The sequence below is a fragment of the Gallus gallus genome, chromosome 3 (genome assembly GCF_016699485.2).
Source record: "Gallus gallus isolate bGalGal1 chromosome 3, bGalGal1.mat.broiler.GRCg7b, whole genome shotgun sequence".
In the NCBI taxonomy this organism is placed as follows: Eukaryota; Metazoa; Chordata; class Aves; order Galliformes; family Phasianidae; genus Gallus; species Gallus gallus.
In genome coordinates, this window is record NC_052534.1 from 69,600,414 (window position 1) to 69,620,995 (window position 20,582).

Genomic DNA, 20,582 nt, shown 5'->3' on the forward strand with positions numbered 1-20,582 from the left:
ACCACAACTTCTCTGTGTAATCTGTTCCAGTACCTCATCACTCTCAGAGTAAGAACAAGCCCAGGTCCCTCAACCTGTCTTTATAGTATATTTTCACCACTCTTTTGATCCATCTATGCTTTTTCTTTCTGTGATAATAATTTCTTTGATTGTTAGAGATTTCCTAAATAAGGCATTTCATACTTTTGAAAGAATTGAATAGACAAACTGACATGTTTTTTTAGCGTACTAACGGGGAAGAAATGAAAAATCACTGCTGTTAGTAAAGACCACCTAGCATTCATTTTCCCAGTATAATTTTTTGTAAACTGGACACTTTTCTACTCTGCTTTTCTACTAATGTAGCTGCCTTTGAAAATAATAGCCCCTTTGACCTCTGCATTTATGCCATGGTGATTAAATAAAATCACTGAACTGTTTAACTTTGTAAATTCTAGCTTAAGTGCTTTGGAGTGTGACCATCTTATTAACCAAATCCCAGAGCGTATTATTATATTTACTTCTTTCATCCACTATCTCTCACTACCAATGAAAGAGGAATTTGGTTCACATTTAATATAAAATGGAAGCCCATTGTGCTGTGGCATTTATCACTTTTTAGATGTCCATTTTAGATGGTCAAGATGGAAAAATGCAAGTAATTTCTTTGGTTTTGGTCGTTGATTTTACTGAAACTTACATTTTACCATGGGAACCAACACTTACCTAAAAGATATGTTCTGCTAACAGTATCTGTCTGTCTTCAGTTTTCGACAGATTTCTTGCCTCCATTCTTAGAAGTGCGAGTGTTGATGAGACTAGAACAGAGGGTGGTTTGAAATTTTAAATAAAACAGAACCAGCATTTTGGACTACAAAATTACAGAAGACATTAGGCAAAGTCCATATGCAGACTAATCTAAAACTGCCAATAATAAAAGGTTTTCTGTTTCAGTACTTTAATTAGAGGAGAATACAAATCACCAACAGAGAGGCAGGTTTCACTTTCAATGAGGAAAATTTGTGTATGTTTATGCTCATGAGAATGCATCACAAATGAAAGCTATGTTCTGTGTTGAAAACTGGAACAGCCTTAAGCTTATATGTTTAACTAAAAGAAATATACTAACTAACCTACCCTAACCTAAATTTCTGATCATAGGAGCAGACAAAATTAGGCTTTCTTCTGTTTTAAAAGTTACCCAGAGTAATCTTGACTCTTCAGAGTAAACCTCTTTGGAGATTTATCCTAGTAGTATTTACACTACCTATATGCCAGATACTCAGGTAACTAGTCTCTTCAAACATGCTGATCCACAGTTTTTGTACCGAAAACTTTTCTCAAGGCTACCATATGTCTGTATGAGTTAGCTACTCTGCTAACTCTGCACTAAACTCTTATTTATTTTTCTCCAGTGATCTATTTTCAAATTCTGTAATCTCTTTGAAAACTTCCTCAAGGATTTTCAGCAATGTAGAGACCCACAAATTATGTTGTCACACATGATATCAACTCTGGTCATCTTCTTGTCAGAATTTCTACGTTTCCATGCACTCAAACACATGCATGCAAAGTATTACGAATATACAAAGATGCCTCACAAGAGGGTCTTGCCACAGCTAGGGAAATCACATCATATCTCTGACTCACTTGCAAAAGGAATGTAGACATAAGTTTTACAGTGAATACAATATCCTCAAAAAAAAAAAAAAAAAAAAAAAAAACAACTCTGTACAGGACCTCAAAGATCAGATTTCTGCATTGTCCTCTCTTAGTTTAAAATTAATTGGATTTTGTGAATTGTGTTTTAATAGAAAATGAAGAGAGATGATTTGGAATTGCAGTCCTTCCACCTACTCTAATTTACCTTTTCAGGAAGCTTGATGGCAGAGTATTTCCTTATCTGGGCTGTTCAGAGGGCTTTTATAATTTATTTAATTTGACTGGATGCAGCAGAATGTTTAATAGGAAGAATGTAACTCACATATTAAAAAAAAAAAGTAACAATTGCAGACAGACAGGCAGAAAGATTTCTATCAGTTCCTTTTACTGAAATTTGATAGTCAATTTCTCCACCAGAATTTCCAGGCAATTTGAGTTCTGTCAAATTTCTTTCTATTATCCATGACTACAATACTGTGAGACAGATATCACTCATCTTGCATCATCAGGATTTCACATACTTATATATTCTTGATTATGTTTGGATTGTCTTGTAGACATGTAGATGTTTATCTGCACTCTTGTTTCTGGATGAATCTGGAATCAATATAGAAAAAAGTCATCTATCCTTTCCCTTCTGCCTAGGCTTTCTTCCTTGTTATGTTCCTTTACTTTAGGGCTGCTGATGTACCTCCTTACCAGCCTCCAGCTTTACCTCCACTATTCTCATGCCCTATGGGATGGTGACTACCCATGAAAGCATAGAATGCAGTGGAGTTCCCATCAGTAAGTACCTTGTTCCCCTGGCAAGGCAGTCCTTCTTCTCCCTAATGCTCAGATACAAGTGATTTACTTGTACTTTAAAGTCAGAGTCCATATCCCTGTCAGAATTACACTGCTCTTTCATTTAGTATGCCACTGTAAAATAAGAACAATTTTCACATAGGTCAATCAATTTATCTGATTGTTGTTCATGTTAATGCTCAAAGGCCAATGATATGGCTTAGTCTCTTGTAAACAAATTACAGATTTTTTTTAAAGTAAAGTACTAGTCTAGAAGTGTTTCTGCTTCCAGAGCGCCTAGAAGACATGCTGTCTGGTTCAAAATAATATTATTATCCCAACACAAACATCTAAGATTGCACTAGAACCAAAAGTTAAATATATCGTGAAGGGAGATTTGTTTGTAAGACATTTTTCTATCTGGTTGCCCTGAAAAAAGTAGAATTTGCATAAAATGTGTACCGAACAAAAAATAAAACCTTGTGAGATCTACGAGATCTATGAGTATTCATCCTTTTTTATTATAATCTTGATTAGATTTGTTAACTGGTAACATGGAATGGATTCATGCAGCACTTTGTCATTCAAGCAATATGCTGAGTACTTTTTGTTATTTCCTTCCAGTCCATAAAAATTCACTAAAATATACCTTTCTATTGCCCGTTTCTCAGTACAATATATATATCTCACAATAAGAAATCTAAGAATAGGAGACATCTTTTTTAATTCTTCAGAAGAGAGAGAATGATAATAGTTTCTGAAAGTGGAAAACTAGTTCTGAAGGTACATAATATATGTATACCTATTTCAAATAAAAATCCCTATATACTTACTTGGCAAGATGGTAGCAGAAATGTATTCATACATGTATTTCTTTTTCTTTGGTGTTTGGACTTAACATTTTTTGTGGAAGTGAGATTAACAGTTTCTTGCTATTCGTACAGAATGTATCTGGTTCCTCACATAAAGTTGGCTTCAGAGTGGTTATAATGAGAAAAATGGGTTGTGGGACACTGTGTCCCACAGGAGGTGTCAGACTTGAAATACGGTAGACAGCTTGGAAGGTGAATCTTCTAGAGTCTGAGAAATCATAGCTGTCACAGTTGAGAGCTTTCTTTGACAGCAAACAGTCTTTTTTCTGACTAAGTCATCTAAAGAATAGAGGATAAATGTTAACAGAATGTTACATCTGTTACCCTCTCTTTCCAGTTTTCTTCCCTGTGATTTGTGCAAGAATTATGCCACAAGTTTCCAGATACTGGCATTTGATGGAACATATTACTACTACTCCGGTCCCCTTGTCCTTCATTAGTGAGGAGCTGTCAGCAGCCTGGAGTATCTGCTGCCTTCTTTGCCTGTTGTGTTTGGTTCCTTTTGTCTTGTGAAATATGGCAATTCCCTGCAGATGAAAATACTGTTTCGGACACTATTTATCTTAGTCACCTTTAATGTAATGTTTTTTTCTAAAAGATCATTCCGTTCATCCTTCACTAAATTTATTTTCGTATTTCCTTGTTCTTTTGGAAAAATATTGTGGATGAACTACATATTTGTGAGCTGCCTGGAAAACTTTGACACTAATCTACATACTCCAGTACTTTCAACCACATTCTGTTATTGCAGAATTACTAAACTGAAATATAACTTTATGTAGATTTTCATAGAGTTAAAATGCAGCTCTAAAGGAAGAAATAAAAAAAGTGAAAATATGCTTTCAGTAGTAACTTCTGTAATAATATATTACCTTGAAATTGCATTCCTTTGAGGGAGCTGCTGAATTAAAACCTGGCTCTGAAAATATTACTTTTCTATTCTTTCAGTTAAGATACCTCAATGATATTAGTAAAAGATGAAGAGAAGTCACCTGTATAAGGAAAATTATGACATTTGTTCCATTCTGTTGATTTATGGCAACAATACACTACTGCTATGAACTTTAAATCAGAGTGAAAGCAGAACATTGTCCACTGTACTGATATTATTTATAAAATATTTCATCATAGAATCACAGAATCATAGAATCATAAAATGGCCTGGGTTGAAAAGGACATCAAAGATCATCTAGATTCAACCCCTCTGCTATGTGCAGGGTTGCCAGCCACTAGACCAGGCTGCCCAGAGCCACATCCAGCCTGGCCTTGAATGCCTCCAGGGATGGGGCATCCACAACCTCTGTGGGCAACCTGTTCCAGTGCGTCACCACCCTCTGAGTAAAAAACATTATCCTAATATCTAACCTAAATCTCCCCTGTCTCAGTTAAAAACCATTCCCCCTTGTCCTATCACTACTTTCCCTTGTAAACAGCCATTTCCCCTCCTGTTTATACGCTCCCTTGAAGTAATGGAAGGCCACAATGAGCCTTCTCTTCTCCAAGCTAAACAAGCCCAGATTCCTCAACCTTTCTTCATAGGAAAGTACAGAGAAGGCGGCACTTGATATTGCTCGTTATAACAGAATTTTTGTGCAAACTAAACCAGGTTTAAGGTCCAAATTTTCTCATTTTCCTGGCCCAGATTCAGTGTTACTTCTGCTACCATTTAACTCTGAATTCCAGGATTTAAAAGCTGCTGGAACTTTTCATATGTCAAATAATTAATATGATAGTAAATTGTTACATTCTGCTTCTATCATACTTTTAAAACTGTTCATTAATTTGTTTCATGGGAGGCAGAGGAGAGAGAACATTCAGACTCTCAACATATGTACTGATCAATCTCTAGATCAATGCCATGCACTCTGCTCTATCTGTAGCCCTGAATCTAAAGTAAAATTTTGTAATGAGAATCATCCCTTTGCTATCCAGAGACTCTTTTAATAGAATATTATAAATCTGTGCAATAAGAAATTAACAGATTTTGAAAGTGCTATATTGTAATTACTATCAGATTATCTGTAAGTATGAGTTAAAATGTCTCATGTGTTTAACAGAGGGACAAGAATCCAGATAAATAAAAAAGAATAGGTGAAGTGAGAGTGATTTAAAAAGCACCAGCAGAACCTAAAACAAAGATCCAAGAGAAGAAATTTTCAGTATCGAAGCTTATTTTACAACAATCAAATTCCTTCTGAAATGTCATAGGAAAGTATATGATTGCACAAGGATCTCAACTGGCTTCTATTTAACATTCAGAGTGCAGTACTGCTTGGTTTATACAAATTCAGACATTTTGGATAGTAATTTTAGAAGCCTAATATTTAGAATAAAAAGATTAAAGAAGCCTGACTTTCACTACTTTCTTTATGCAAATTATTTTATTTGAATAATAATGGGACAGTTAGTTTCACTCTGTGACTTACTCAAGCACATAATTAAGTAAAGTGCACCTGAAAGAAGACAGCTATGGACCACAAAGATGTAAGCAGAGGAGTCTTTTGAGAAATAGATATTCAAATCCTTCTGAGTGAGTGAAGCTATTTTTCTACTCCCATGTGTTTTGATCCATGTCATTTGAAGAATTTGGGTATGTAGTTTGCTTTATTTTTGTCTTAAAGAAACAGCATGGTATGTGCAGAACAGAAGCTTTATGTCTCAGGGTAAAAAGTCTGGGGAGAGGGAGAAATATATTTTCTTTTATTAAGATATATATGTTAAATTAATCAATAAAAGAGAAAAGAGCAGCTGGGAGGTGATCACACACACACTAAGTGAAAAGACCCTGGGTTCTAGATGAATTTAATTTCTAAACTGTCAAGTCTAATGAAAAAATGAGTTAGAAAGTTGACGAATAACTATGGTGTCACATACTAAAGCAACCTACTAGGGTAGGAAAATCAATAATGTCTTGAAATAACAAAAGCACTGTAGCTTAGATGTGTGCGATGAAAGATGTAACTGAGCTGCTGGGAAAAAAAAATATAAGTATACTAACAAAATAGAAGGAATGGATTAGTCTTAAAATATACTCACATACTCAAGCTCATACAAACTCAAAAGAACAGGGGACAGAGTCAGGACCTGGCCACAGGGATATCAGATGGGTACTGATCAGTAGTTGGTAAGCAATTGAGCTGTGAATCATTTGTTTTGTAAGTACATATATACGTATATATATATACATATATATATCCATATATTACAACTGCTATTATTTCTCTCTTCATTTTCTGTCTTAGTAAATAGTTCTTAACTCATGAGTCCTATTTTTTTCTCTTTTTTTTTCTCAGATTCTCTCCCCCATCCCCCTCAGCGAAAGGATATGTGGCATTTAGCTGTCTGCTGGGCTAAGGCAGAATAGAAAGAATCTACAAATATTCTCGGAAGATTGATCTCTCAAACAGTACTAGCCACTTGGAAACAGTAATGATATCCTTTATTTCTACCCAGTTGTAACTGCAGTGTACCCACCATTTCTCTTTTTACTTTTCTTTTCAATTTAGATAGCAGAGGAATCTTTTGATAATGTGCATATGGCCTAAATCCTAATAAAAAACGTACAAATAGCTGATTGATCTTGTTGGTAATATTTTAAAAAAATGTGCAAACTCTCCCATCAGGGCTCTTTGCTGAAAGGAGCAGCAAAATCAATTAAAACTGATGTGAGATGATCTCATGAAAGGAGGCAGAAAGAACTTGTAATGTTTGGTCTAAGTGAGGATGACTGCTATCATTACCATGTCAAGAATTAAAAGGGAGTTATGGTAAAATAAGCACTAGTTAGAGACAACTTCAATATTAAATGTAAAGATAAGGAAGTGTAGAGGTAGATAGATACATTTGTCTTTTCTTCTGATGAAAGTAAATCAGTAAGATGAATGACGGTATTTGTTTTATCCAGACACCTATAAGATGGGGTTCATTTCATGGTAGAAAGGAATAATAAAATTTATTCTTCACATAAGTAAAGTTTCTTAATAATTATGAATAGTCTCCTTTGGTTTCCATACTGAGATTTAAAATAATATATTCTTTCCAACACTCTTGGTTTAAATGATTATTAGTTCTGATAATTATTAGGTGCATAAACATTCACTGTTTTTTAGGTTCCAGATAAATTCTACTCTTTGATTATATCCTGTGAAAATGAGTTACACATGCTAAGAAAGGATAATATTAAGGATAGTTTTCATTGTTATTCCAGAGAATAGAATTTTTCTTGTGTTCAGAAAGGGGGTAAATTAAAGTTTCTGATCTGATTCTCTACTATTTTCATATTTTTTCATGCTTTCTAAGGTTTATATTCATTAATCAGATATCTCCAATTCTACTTTCCTCCAGGCTGAAGAACTCCAGTTCTTTTGGCCATTTCACGTCTGTCAAATGCTCCAGTCCACAAATCATCTTCGTAGATCTTGCCTCACTGTGATCTTGTTTGTCTTGTATTGAGGAAGCTAGAAGTGAACACAGCACTCCAGATAAGTCTCATTAGAGCTGAGCAGAGGGGAAGGATCACCTCTCACTTTAGCAGGAACTGGTCTGAATTTGCAGTTTTGACATTTTCAGAGCTGTCTGCAACTGCAGAATGAGAAAGTTAGATCTTTCTTATTGAGGATATCATAAAAAATATCGACCTTTTGATGTTGTGTATGTAGATATAATGCTTGTAATTAAGAAGTTAATTATAATAACAGCAATAGTAATGATAATCATAAATAAGTAAACTCATGACCTGATCAGAAATGGATTTAAAAATACTTACTTAAAATGACATATTTAATGTGGAGTTTGATATAGCAGGAGCCCAACGTTTTAGTGAGAAGTTTTAAATGATGCAAATCTGTTTAAACAACAGATGTACAAGATTCTTAAGAAATACTGAACAAGTCACTTCACCTTGTGTTCAATTTCACTTCTTGTGTCCAATAATTTCTCTACAAAATTGGGATTATAAAGATAATTATCTTATTTGTAAACACTTTGAGATCTCCAAGTAAAAAGTAATAACATAATGTAAATGTTTAACATCAATTGTAATTAGACTAGATCTCGAGGAATGTAAATTGGGAGCAGATCTGATTTTAATGGATTTATATTAGTTTCTAGTTATCTGCTGTTCAGTAAAGACAGTAAAGTAAGATGCTGTGTTAATTGAAAAGTACAATGCAATGGAATCATTATTAAATACAAACAGGCATACAATGCTACAGGGATTATGTGGAACTCTCATTATAGGGTGTCTTATAATAACATCTATTTCTTTATTCTTGGGAAATGTGCTAGAACTAGAAATGCAGGGGAAAATATTGATGTATTTTTGTTTGTTATGCATATGTTTTTTTATCTTCCTGAAAATTCATGAGAACATAATAATTACAAAAGGAATTATCAGGGGAAGTGAAAAGGAATCAAAATGGCTTCGAAGATACTCATTTTTTCATAGATGTTTCTTTAGCAGTTGTGAACTTCATTGATATGCACAATATATAAGATAAAATAGTATATTTGCCACAGGACTACTATCCTGTATGTGTGTGTGTGTGTGCGTTTGTGTGTTTGTGATACCAGGGAAAAAAAACCAATGTTTTCAAGACACTGTGTGTTCAGCCCTCAGAAGAAGCCTTCCTTAATGTTGTTGGTACTCAAAAGTGACAGTCATGATGGCATGTCTATAAAAAGATTGTCTGTAATTTTCCAGCTAGGGAAAGTACAAAATGCATGAAGTCATCAACAACTTTGAGTCATCCAGGTTAGGTGACACTTCTAACCTTAATGCAGAAGTTAATTCAGATTACAATCAGCAAAATGCACTTAGAAACACAGAAAAGATCACTGAAAATAAAAGTCTTCCCCCCCCCCCCGTACATCATGATAGATAAAAATTATTTGAGCAATATGCAGGAATTACCTAAAAAATAGGGAGAACCCTCACAATTTTCATTTGAATCGGAAACAATGTAGGGTACAATTTTCTACTATGGCAATCAACATGCATTATACCATTGAGTATTGTAAATAAGAATTGAGATCTATCTCATTAAAGTGAATTATTTTCTATAATTGGCCACAGGCCTCTACCGGGAGACATTTAGGCTGAAGTTTTGTAGATTAAATGAAATATTATTTTCCCTACCTGATATTGAAGTATTTCAGTTGAGGCAATCATGAAGTCTATTGAATCAGAGTATTTTTTTCTTTTCCTTTGAGAAGGAAAACAAAGCCAATATTTTTCTTTTCACTGTTCCTTAATTTTATTTTTTTAATCAAAACAAAACAAGCCAAAATAGCTTCAGAAGCTAATAATCTAACCATGTAAGACTTAAATGAGCCAGTGTAATTATAGCTTTACTGATGAATGAGTCAAAATGCTTAGAAGATCTCTGTGTGGCTTTTCTCTGTGGTAATAACTATTTTATTTAGATGTAAGTGCTAGCAATGAGACAATTCCAAATACGAGAATAGCATTTTACTAAAAGGTAGTAAGATTTATGCACATTCATTAAGAGACTATTCCCTTCATGTTCTTTTGTCTCTTTTTTATTTTTCTATTTCTCCAAGACTTTTCAATGTATGGCCTAACTATTAACATAGATCTATGAGCAGAGGGTGTGAGTCTCATAAACACGATAAGCAGGGCCACATTAAATACATGCCTTAAGCTATAATTACCCAGGGTGACTGCAAAGCCCTTTCAGATCAGAGCATGATCTGAACTAACCTTCTAGGGTTATCAAATAATCTCATAATAACTGGTATGGAGCCTTGGTTCACATAAAATCTTCTTTCTAGTCTTGTTCTGAAATATTCAAATCTGCTGCAAATTAAATTGCTCAAATCAGTTTGCTTAGAGAAGGAAAGCGTTATTCTGTTGCAGTGTAGTGTTCCATCCTTATTTTTTTACAGCAGTCTGTTTCAGTATTGAATGTTTCAGAAAAACAGATTAATATCTTGAGTGTGGATGCCAAAACTACTGGAAGCCTTCAGAAAATAAATAAATATATAAATAAAAATGAAAGACTTTTTGAGAATGTTTCTGTCACAAAAATGCAGATACAACTTGTACAGATATTTTTGCACTACATCAAGGAGCACAGTATCAAGAATAGAAGCGTAAATGAGGGAAAATAATAACAGGAGGAAACTCTTTAGTCTGGAGAATAAAGTTAAATGAGTTATTGCATTCACGATTTTAAAAGGCTGTTATCACTGATGTTACTTTCTAAAGGAAAATATTTGCAATTGTGAGTGAAAGTGTTCCTGAAAAATGTCATTCATGTATATGTATATATTATTAATGTTGCTTCAATGAGTTTAAAAAGGACATTCTAATATCTTCCTCATTCTAATAATTTATTTTGAATCTCAGCCAGAAAGTAAAAAGGTATCAGTAGTTCACAGGCTGGTTTTGCCCAGTTCTGTGACTAGTGGGGTGAAGGGATTTTGCAAAATCCAGACTTCCAGAAAAGGGAAACAGGGGACCCAAAAATAATTAAAAAAAAAAAAAAAAAAAAAAAAAAAAAAAAAAACAGTGGAAACGATCTGAGGAGAAACAAACTAATTTACTAAATACGGTATTGGAATGCAAGATAACACACTATAATACCATATAATTAGAATTTAAGCTAATAAATCAAATATTATGAGAGAAAGATTACCTGAAAGCTGAAGGCCTTACACTAGTGCTGAGGCAATGCTTGCAGTCTGGACAAGCAGCAGCAAGGAGAGCCTAAGGAAAAGAGAGACATCAGGTGACCTTGCCAGAGGTTATATCTCCTCTCTGACCGCAAAGTCCCCTGGGGTGTGTAGTTCTCTTCCAGACAGGTGCCTGGAACTGGAAGATTAACCCTTTAACTCCCAGTGCACTACATGATGTTGTGATGTGGAATACTGATAACCAAAAATCATAAAACCATAACAAAAGGCAAGCTAGTTATAGTTGAAGGCTCACTTCTTTTGTGAAGTGACTTGGATAACATGTTTTACAGATTTTATTCTTGAACAACTATCAAACATTTCTAAATTATCTGAAGATTTATAAATATATTATACCAAGTCTGTGAAGATAAAATTGATGAATTAAATATTAAAGAATTTGTTAAAGCCTTAACAATATTTTGTTCTCTGTGGATTTAAAATCTAAACATCTGCAAATTCAAAAACAGCTTCTAAAATATCTCTCTTTTTTTTTTTTTCCAAAATGTGATGGATGTTTTCATCATTTCTATTCATTGCTCTGAATATTTAGACTGGAACATTTTCTATAATCTACTGTGCTTCCATAGTAAGATTTGTCAGTATTTTTCTACAGAAAAGTCATTTTTGTGTACCAAAGCGGTATCAGGAATAGTAATTCAAGTTGTGGTCAAGTTGAACAAATTTTGCATTGCAAACAAGCTCCTACAAGTGTTGAATTCAAACAGCCACAAGTTTTTCATCTTTTAATTTACATTTCTTGTTTTAAGCAGTAAAATGATGAAAAAAAATATCTGAAATAATCTGTAAAATTCTGAAGATATTCAATATTACCTAAAAGCATGATTCCTGGTTAAAATTTGAAAATAGTATTAGTTCTTTTATGGAATTTTTCACTTTGAAAAAGAATTTAAGAAATTACAGTTTCTGACAGTAATTCAGAATAACAGTGGCATTGCGTCTCCCCACAACTATTAACCAGATAGCTCAAAGAACTGAAATAAATCAGATACAGAATCACAGTACAATTGAGGTGGGAAGAGACTTCTGGTATCACCTAGTCTTACACCATATCTCTTCAAATCAGGGAAGCTCGGGATTACATTCCAATGGGTTTTAATATTTTCAGAGATGTGGTCTCGTTTCTCTTTGGGAACCTTTTCTAACATTTGACTACCCTGATATTAGAAAGTACTTTTTTTTTTTTTTTTTTTTTTTTTTCTGTTTAGATCACATTTCCTGTATTTCAGTTTTTGTCTTTTGTCTTTTCTCACTGAGCACAACTTAGAGCAGTCTGACAGATCCTTTTTTTCTCCTCATCATTAGGTTGTCCCTGAGCCTGATCTTCTGCAGGCTGAACTATTCCAGCTCTCTTAGCCTTTCCATGTTTGTCAAATGCTCTTGTCCATCTGTGGCTCTTCACTGGACTTGTTCTATTATGTTTCTGCCTGTGTCCTACTGAGGAGACCTAAAGTAGATCCAGCACTCCAGATGTGTCTCACCAGAGATGGCCAGAGGGAGAGTTTCACCTCCCTCAGCCTGATGACAACCCTTTGTTGTGACAACCCTGGGCAGACCCAGATGCAGTTGGCTTTCCCTGTCATATTGGCATATTTCAGGTTCTTTTTTATCCTATTGTCCACAGGAATAATGAAGCAATACTGCTTTCCATCCAGTCAGCCCACAGCGTTCTCCTTCATCGAATTATTATTCCCCAGGCAAGGTTTTGCATTTTTTAATTTTTATTTTTTATGTAGAACTTAATGAGGTTTCTGTTAATCCATTTCTACGGCCTGTTGAGTTCCTCCTGAATGGCAGGTCAACCATTTGGTCTGTCAATTGTTTCTAAAAGTTTTGTATTGTCTAGAAATTTGCTAAGGTCGCACTCTGTTACATTTCAGAACTTCTGAAGTGGTACTGGACTGAGTACCAATCCCTAGGTACGCTACAACTGCTTGAGTTGCTCCAGTTTAGTAGTAGTAGCATTAATAGTAGCTGTGATCATGATAGTAGTGGAAATAATAATAATAGAAGTAATAATGTCTTAATGAAAGGCATCAAATTTGACACTATATTTCATGATGGAAATAGGAATAATTCCATTAATATATTTGTTATTCAAGACTTCCACCTTTCCATGACTTTTGCATTAATTGTAGGAAATCTTTCTCCTCATCACTCACCAGTAAGAAGATTATTTTGTAGTCCAAGTGCGGACTGACAAAGCATATGAGAATGCTGTTATTTTTCAAATTGGCTCAATAACTATAAGGCCATTCAGAGAATTATGGTGCTTTTAACTCATGGTGGAAAGAATCATTGGTGAAATGCAAAAAGGTGGAATAAAGATCACAGAAATATACATGGCATCTCTACAGAATATTGGTTGTAGTAATAAAATTGAGGTGTATAGAATTTTGGAATAAACAGAGTGGGAGTTCTTAAAACAAATACAACTTTATTAAAGCTTCTGTTTTTCACTTTCAGAAGCTCCGAAGTAGTCACTCTTACTTCAGTATCTTTTATTTCTTGTTCCATCTCTTTCTAGTTCTGTTTTTCTATAGGAGCATTTTATAGGTACTATTGCAACAAATTTGAATACAATCTCTTTTTTTTTTTTTCTGAAAAAAAAAGTAAATATCTACACCATTAAATAGTTTGTATCACTTCACAAATGAATACACTCCTAAAACAGTTGTTAGGAGACCAGAATGTTCTGTTCTGGAGCAGAATAAACTTAAACATCTACCAAAACAAATTCTTTAAGAACTTCCTTCATAACTTGTGAACTGTTGCAACTGCTTTGATACAATTGACTGTATGTGGCTGTACAATAGCACAAAATCTCAGAGTTATGTAGTTTTTTATCTTGATGGTGGCACATCGAGAAGAAGAAAAATATGCATATAGAGCAAACATTCCTAACAGTGCTTCAGTAACTATCTTTCAAATCTACTTACACTGATAATTTATGTTCTTGATCACTTTCAACTAACGTAGCACAGACCTGGTGTGTTCAGCATATGGCTACCTGCTGAGGAAGAATAAGGCAAACAATCTGATTGTCTTATTAAGTCTTTCTGTACTTGGTTTTAATTACAGCACAGCACAAATGACAATTTCAATGATGATATCACTTCCACACAGTTTTTTTCTATAATAGATCTTTGTGAAGCATGGACCAAAATAGTCACAAACACTGAAGATAACTTGATAGAAATATTAAAATTCCAAATAAACTCTTTTTCCTCTTGATAAGGTTTCCCCTGAATCTCCTCTTTCCATAAAACTTTGCAGTGCTTAGCTACATGATGGGTTAAACCACAGCACCTTCCAACCTGAATATTCCATGTTTCTCTGATTATTTCATCTCAAGCCCAGAAACATTCATTCTGAAAGTAAAAAAAAATCCAACATATTTACAATAACCTAAATATTTTCTGAAGATTTTCCTAAATTAATCTATCAGACAAAACTCTCATTTGGATATTTTGCTTTGTTTATTGATCTTCTCTAATATACTAGGTGGTCAGAGTACCAGCAAAAACTTTATCTACAAATTTCTTTGATTGAAGATCAAAAATACCATAGATATTTCTCACTCACATACTTTAGTAGTAATATTTAAAACAATATCAGTTATACTACTGAAGCCCAGTATAAATTTTTCTGGTCACAGGGAGAACAGAAAAACTACTACTCAGACAATATCTGGACTCTCCTGGACTTACAAGACACAATTACATTTTTGTATAGAAATCAGTCTGTCCTTCATCAAATTTGAGTTTTCTTTCCTTAATTAAAGAGGCCAACACAAGGCTTTACAGTGCTTGACAAGACTTCCTATATATCCTATATATCCTTCTGACAATTTCAACAATACTTACAGCTTTCTAAAACTCAACTAAAGAGCTGGAAAAGATGTGTATATTATTCTATTTGAATAAGATCTGTCTTGGCATGCTTTTACTTTTGCAGTTGTGATTTTTTGCTATGTTCCTATTAATGATATATTTTTTTTTTTTTTTTTTTTTTTTTTTTAAACAGATGTATTCCTCTACAAATAAGATCGTACTCGGTAAGTAAAGCTAGTAAAGATTTTACATGAAAACAAAAAAAATATGAAAGTGGCTAAGCTTAGAGGAGTGGAGAATGATATAAGTTCAATTGGCTTTCACCTTTTTAGAGCTGTAGCATAGTGTTATATTTTTAATAGTGACAGAATGTTCAGTTCATTGAATGATGACATCCTTTTGAAAAAGTGATAAGAAGAGTCATGGAACATTTGAGTAAGCAGTACTGATTTGTGGTTGCAGCTCCTGATGCCTGCAGTGTAACTGCCAAACAGAATTACTGTATCTGCTGTTTAGTACACTCCAAATGATTGACCTACGTGGAATCCTCCTTACCTTGAGCCCAACAAACTGCTGACACAGTTCTAACTTTAAGTAAAACAGTGACTTTGGAGCCAGCTCAACGCTGCTAGTTAAACCTTCATCAAATACATTCCTCTCTTCCATTAGGACTGTCACTTGAAAGTAACTGACTGGAACAGAAAATAATTGTCTTTTGCTTTCTCCACAGATTGTCCAATCACTCTCTCTCTCTTTTTTTTTTTTTAAAACAGAACAGTGATGGAGAAAATTTGCGCACATTGGCTCAAAACTACTTTAAAGCACAGAACAAAATTTATTTTTGTCTGAAGAATATTAATAACAGCTGAGATTTCACTGTTCATCTAAAATGGACTTCAAAATAACTACCGACAAATTAGAGCTTATTATATATTTTCTCAACTGCAAATGCATCAATCTTTTCACTCCATGCAACTTGAAAGGAATTCTAGTAGGGAAGAATGAGGTAGAAAGTAAAACCAATAATATTAAGCAAAAAGAAATAATAAAAGGTGAACATCTGAATTGCTTTGCATAATGGAAATCTATCCTAGGACTTTCAGCAGAACGACTAAATTTTATGAATTAGTTGTCATTTTATACAATATATAGTGAGCTTATGGGTATTTGACAGAGTGAATTTAGAATATGGAGCACTGTAGCAGAAGGAGCGTAGATCCAAGGATATTCATCATATTGCAGATAATAGAAAGATTTAGACATTGCATTTTGTTATTGAAATCCTGCACTAATTTAATGACAACAAAAATAATCTCAAGAACTAAAACATTTATAAGATTTGCAGGAACAATGAAGTTTGTAAACTGGATGGAAATATATAGAAATGTGAAGAAGGAGATTAACAAAGTAAACTCACATAGTCCCATCTGATCAAAGAAATTCTTTGATTATACGGTTGATGTGATCTCAGCAAAGACACAAGGAGACATGAATTTGAAATTTTAAAGAACCTTACTGAGAAACATGAAAACTGATTTAATTACTTTTTTTTTCCAAAGAGAACTAGAATAGTAAGAAAAGAAATATAACATTTTAGTGACTATAACCTAATTTTTTTTTTTTTTTTTTTTTTTTTTTTTTTTTTTTTGTGACGCATAGCTACTAAGGACCAAATCATTATGATTTCAGGATTATCACATCATCTAGGATAGGCTCAGACATAATTGATTGCAAATCCTCATAAAATTTCATTCTGTAGACCCACTTTCTGCTCTGGAACTTATTCCTGGGAGGAGCCTGGATGAAAGTAGACTGTTTCTTTTCCTCTTCTCACACTTTCTGTGTGTGATTGCACTTTTTTCTTGTTTGCACTGTCTTTGAATTCCTTGATTTTTTTCTGTTTTTGCTTTTTATTTTTATTTATTTTCTTTTTCCTCGTTTTACTTATCATTTAGTGTCTGGATACAAGTAATGAGAATTCAGGTCCTAGAAAAGCTTTGAGGTGTATTTGGGAGAAGACAATTTTTGTGGTAATACTTTGAACTTTTACCATCTGTCATCCATCAACTGTAGGAACTGGAAGAAAGACTAGAAATGCATGGGTTAAGAAAATTGGAGAAAACTAGTAAAGTTTAATGTTGATGATAAATAAATTCATGACAGTTTAGCTGTTGCTATTAATTTTAAAATAAGGCTCTCAGAAACTCTAGTGGTGGGGAAGAACTACACCTGGGTGTTATCAAGCAGAAGGCGAGAGGGATCACGGAAAAAGAATGAAAATGTCTAAAAACATCTGCCAGAATCTAGAAAAAGCTGAGGGAAGGAATGACAGGCACTAGAAATAGAGACATCAGGGAGGAACTTGAAAGAGCAAAGGTAAAAACGTAAAGTACAGAAAAAAGAAAAGGTAACCAGGGAAGAAAAAAAAAAAAAAAAAAACCAAATAGTGAATAAAAATGATTTCATTTGTCACTATGGGATTATGTTTCCTTTGAGTAAGAAGAGCAAGATGAGTACATATGTAATATAATAATAGCATAACATAAGGGAAGACTGTCAGAGATACTTCCTCTTTAGAATATAGGTTTTTTTTTTTTTTTTAGTAGGAGTCAAATAGTTGAAAAAGAAAAGTTAAATGTCAGCTTATGTTATTTGATTAAGTGAATTACTATTTGACCATGCAGAAGAGATTGAAGAACTTATTACACATTGTATTTGTGTAATAAAATGAAATGGAGTACGTCAGAATTTAATGTAGCTTGGAAATTTCATAATGTAAGTTTAAGCATATAGTACCAATTTCATCTGTAAAACTGTCTTTAGTGAAGACAAATTAATGACTTACGTTTTTAAAATTAATAGCTTTATGACAATAAACTAAGACAGGGTTCAACTATTTACTATATTGTCTTTATACAAATAGATATAAAGTCAAAGTTGCCTACAGAAATCCACAGTTTTTAACTGGTTTTAAGAACTGTATCTGAAAACCTTGTAGATTCTAGTTTTTTCTATACAGTAAAGAGTATGTTGCTTCAAGATTTTTGTGATAATACTTTTACCTATAACAGGAAATTAGTTATATTGTGGCTTCTCTCCATGCACTATGTAACAAAACAAACAAACAAACAAAAAAAACCAGCAACATTATTTGAAGTGTAAATTCACAGAGTTAAATACACCCTCTATTTAGTCCATCATGGCCAAAAATTGCACAAGAACAGTTTTGTACAAAGCATCCTGTTTCCACAGTAGCTAGCAGAAGGCGGCAACTTTATTTTAGGTACCTGACTGCTGCTGGGACTTTCATTCCCCACTTGTTTCCTTACAGATGAGAGAATATCAGTCCACTACAGTCTGTCTGTTTTTTGAATATTACCCTGGTTGACAGGTAAGATGAGAGACTCCAGTGCAGTATTACAATACCTATATGAATCTCCATATCTACCCTCCACTTTTCATGTAGAGCATGATTACCTCCCTTTCTCCATTAGCCAATTCTAATCTATTTGAATAAAATTTGGAAGAGAGTGAGGAAAATGGTGAAAAAGGGAAAATCAAACAAAATATCATATAGTTAACCTATCTCATTTAAATGTGTAGGTGAATAATCTTTTCCATGACCAACAAGGTCACCAAGACTGAGTCAAGTCATCTGCAGTATCTCCCAGTCTGTGGAGATCTGCTAATTCTAAATTTGGTGGACACCAGAATTAAGGAGGTTTCACAAAGAACGGCTGTACATCCATACAAGCCTTATTACACTGGCACTCATCAGGAGTGCTAGGTCAAGGATAGGACAGGCCACATCAAGACATAACTAGTGACTCTAAATTCCTGGTAAGTATTTGATGAGACTTCTACACTGATGATGCAATTCTGACTGGACGTGAAGAGCTGGAACCAGTCACTTTCAGGTTTCTGTTTTAGGACATTATGGAAGTGTTTCTAGAATAAATTTGAAAACTTTCATAGACAATAGCTCTGTCCTGATGTTGAAAATGGGGTGGAAAACTGATTTTATTTGTGTTTGGAGTGCTATCTAGAGCAACATTGCTATTTTGACAATCTGTTCTGTTACTGATAACTTCTTTACTGGTTTAAGCATGGTTGTGGAACTGCATGAAATGCAGTGTATTTACTCTGTCTATAATATCTTGTATTTCTTAACTAAGAGTATTTGAAATGTATCACTGCAGAACTTGGTAAAACAGGATTTGCCACTAAAATTAAAAACAAAAACAACAACAACAACAACAACAACAAAAAACAACTGCATTATATTAGATTTGCAGGAACCCAAAAGACCACATTATTTATTCTTGGAATCATTCATGGATTTTTTTTAATGTATCCTTTTTGTCGTATTCTAGGACTACTGATTTTCTTTGCTGGCAAGAGACTTCTGCTTGTGATTTTACTTCCTCTTGATATCCTTGTTAATTTGACTAAAGCTGTCAGATTTGTTCACTTTCAGTATACACATTCATGTCAGCAATTTCTTCATCAAACTTATCATCCCAAGATCTTCTAGCACATCTTTTTCTTTGCTTCAGTTCTAACTCTCATTGCTCCAAGACAGGGGACTTCATGTAGTCTTCAGTATTAAACCTAGAGCATGCTTTGTGACATTATCAATGTTTCAGTATTTGATGATTCCTTATTTTATTCTTTGTAAAGAGCTCAATCTCTTCCTCAGTGCTCTACAGACTCCTACAGTGTCAGGATTTTCCCTGTGAAAAATAGTTAGGAGAGTCAGTTGAGTTTCTTTCAAATTTACTAATAAATTGTATGCATTATACAGAAGAAATTTCTATATCAATTTTAAAAATTTTGTGGACTGTTTTGGTTTAGCCCCAGCAGACAGCTAACCCCTACACTCACTCACTCCCTCACTCACTCACTCCTCCACAATGAGATAGGGAAGAGAATCAGAAATTTGCAAGAGGGTAAATCACAGGTTGACACAAAGATGTTTCATTTTTTATCTGATAAAAACAGAAAACAATAGTGTTAATTTCCAATTTATGGTACAATAATATACATACAAAGAATCGTCTCATATCACTCTACTTAATAAGTAATTGCATAGAAAAATATCACCTGAATTATTATTTTACACACTCATTCTCATCCTTGTCTCCTTCAATGATATTAAGTACAATATATCATGATGCTGAAATGATTTTGAAAAAAAATATACATATATATTTCTATTTTTTAAACCTATTAGGAAAATCAAAATCTCAGGTAAGTACTGCTGAGAAAGAGATAACAGATATTTTTTTGTAAGGGCAAAATACTATTATAATTATTCAGCCAATTTTTTCCTATGAGAGTATTACTTGGTATGTTAGACTGGATGAATGATAGATTGAATCAAACGTCAAGAAATAAGTTGTTTGTACTGTCACTCTAAAAGCTGATATTTGTAGAAAATTTGCTTCTGTTATTATAACATTGAAGTAAATAATAAAATATACATTCAAATTAAACAGGAAAAAATAATTTTAAAAAATCAAGAAATCACAGTAACCAACAGAATTAAATTCTTCTGTCTTCCTTACCAATGATAAGTAAAATTCTATCACTGTGAACAAACAAGCCATGAGACAAAGAATCATAGAATTACTGAGATCAGAAAGACCACTGAGATCTTGTAGTCCAACCATTGTCCCATCATCACCTCACCACTAAATTATGTAACTCAATGCAACATTTATATTTTTCTTTAAAA

At 33.6% G+C, this 20,582-nt stretch overlaps 4 long non-coding RNA genes across 6 annotated transcripts in view; 2 read left to right on the forward strand and 2 right to left on the reverse strand.

Moving 5' to 3' along the window:
* LOC121110169 overlaps window positions 1-4,519 on the reverse strand; it is a 37,709-nt gene extending 33,190 nt beyond the window's left edge. For both annotated transcript variants that reach the window (XR_005858535.1, XR_005858536.1), the window contains exon 1: window positions 706-4,519. This is a non-coding gene — a long non-coding RNA (uncharacterized LOC121110169). The remainder of the gene's footprint in view (window positions 1-705) is intronic.
* A 1,225-nt stretch (window positions 4,520-5,744) lies between these two features.
* LOC112532171 lies at window positions 5,745-12,894 on the forward strand. Its single transcript, XR_003074596.3, has 4 exons — window positions 5,745-5,886; window positions 6,590-6,722; window positions 7,641-7,781; window positions 12,637-12,894. It is a non-coding gene; the product is annotated as an uncharacterized LOC112532171 (long non-coding RNA).
* LOC107053101 lies at window positions 7,222-11,040 on the reverse strand. Of its 2 annotated transcripts, XR_005858534.2 has the most exons (3): window positions 10,955-11,040; window positions 9,433-9,499; window positions 7,222-7,753 (listed from the first exon to the last, which is right to left on the reverse strand). It is a non-coding gene; the product is annotated as an uncharacterized LOC107053101 (long non-coding RNA). The 2 variants fall into 2 exon arrangements; XR_001466074.4 differs by lacking the exon at window positions 9,433-9,499.
* A 2,146-nt stretch (window positions 12,895-15,040) lies between the features above and the next one.
* Window positions 15,041-20,140, forward strand: LOC112532199. The gene is made up of 3 exons (XR_003074633.2): window positions 15,041-15,069; window positions 18,177-18,236; window positions 19,219-20,140. It is a non-coding gene; the product is annotated as an uncharacterized LOC112532199 (long non-coding RNA).
* Window positions 20,141-20,582: the final 442 nt, after the last annotated feature.